The following is a 1,835-nucleotide window of genomic DNA, read 5'->3' on the forward strand; positions in this document are numbered from 1 at the left end:
ATTTAAACTTTTAAAAGTTTAAATGAAAGAAATAGAAAATAAATCTAAAGACTTTTTGTTTTCAGTAACTTCAGGATTTAATAATAAAGATGTTTTATTTCATTTATAACCAGTTGTTGTGGTTCTGGAAGGCCGGACYTTGAAGGTCCCAGGCCCACTTCTGGCCCTCGGGCCAATACTTTGCCCACCAGCTTTAGCTCTCAGTGTGGCTCTTTGGTTCTGGGTCTTTGTTCAAGTCGGACCCGTGGCTGACCCCGCAGTAATAAACCGCCGAGTCGCTCCGATCGGACCCTCAGAGCTGCAGAGAACCGTCGGGACCCGTCGACACTTTATCCGGACCGACGCCGTCCCCGTATCGGACCGTAGAACCGTCTGCGGACCTGAAGCTGATGAGCAGCTCCGGGCCCTGACCCGCTAACGTCCTGTACCAGCTGACGGTGGGCCGGATCGTCTGGGGGTCCACCTGGACCCCCGTGGTGGTGTTCGAGCCGTCCAGCAGGGGGCACTGCAGCGTGGCGTCCTCGCCTGCTCTCACGTGGACCGTGGACCCTGGAGGGACCGCCGAGTTCTGCTGGAGACCTGAAGACAGGAAGTGAAAAATAACTTCTGTTAGAGGCGGACAAACATGTTGTGTAAACATAAACAAACAAACAAACAAACAAACAACAAACAGCAGAAAAAAACAGATTAATCTCAGCAGGTAAGCAGAGAAATTACATTTCCTGTGAAGCTAAAAACTTCAGCTGAAAGCTGCTGAAAATGAGCTGAAAATGTTTAATAAGAAAAGTGTTCATGTGAGCTCACTTTTGAAAGAAGCAAAAAAGACTTACTTTGCTGAAAAACAGTAAAAAGAAACAACTCTAGTTGAAACCAGGAAACAGCTAAAAGCTAAGAACTAAAACAGCTGAAAACATRTGTAAGAAGCATGAATAGCACTAGGTGGCAGAAAAGAGCATAAAAAGTAGAAAAAAATGGCAGAAAGAAGCAGATCTATAGCTAAAGTAGCATAAAATAGCTAAAATTAGCATAAAATAAGCTAAAGGTAGCAGCCACAATTTGAAATTAGCACCCTGTTGAAATAGTTATAGTTGAAAAACAGCTAAAATAAAATTACATAAAAGTGATCATTTGTAGTAAAATAACTAAAACAGCTGTCATTTTCAGTAAAACAGCTAAAAAGTAGCTGGTAATTATTTAATTAGCATAAGGAACACAAGTTTGCTGAACTTAACTGAAAAAWTTTATAACAGCTACAATAAATGTGTATTTAGCTTAGAAAAGCTAACTTTAGCTAACAGCAGCTAAATATTAGCTGAAATTTCAGCAAATAGCTGAATATAGCAGAAAGCATCTGTAAGAAGCCTAAAAAGCACAAAGTAGCAGAAAAAAGTGTAAAAAGCTGAAGAATAACAGAAACGACCAGATTTTTAGTTGAAAATAGAATAAAAGAACCTAAAATTTGTAAAAAAAAATTGCTAAAATTAGCAAAAATAGTAGCTAAAATCAGCACACGAAGGTTAAAAATATCAGAACCAGAACAAAATATGTAAGGTGCTGTAAAGATTTAGAAACATTTTAAATGAGTTTAAGGTTGTTGAAAACAGCTCCGTTCATTTTCAATGAGAAAAAAGTGGCTAAAAATGTGAAACAGGTAAAAAAGTATAAAAAGCTGAAACACTAAAAGTCACAGCCGGCCTCAAATGAATGAGCCGAATGTTTTCATTATGAATTGTTGAAATAACACAAAAATTGTGGAACGAGACAGAAGATGAAAAACGTACAAAAGAAGAAATGATGTCAGTGATGTGGCTGATTGTGAAGCGTCACTACGTTTG

This window comes from Austrofundulus limnaeus, unplaced genomic scaffold (assembly GCF_001266775.1).
Source record: "Austrofundulus limnaeus strain Quisiro unplaced genomic scaffold, Austrofundulus_limnaeus-1.0 Scaffold601, whole genome shotgun sequence".
NCBI lineage: Eukaryota > Metazoa > Chordata > Actinopteri > Cyprinodontiformes > Rivulidae > Austrofundulus > Austrofundulus limnaeus.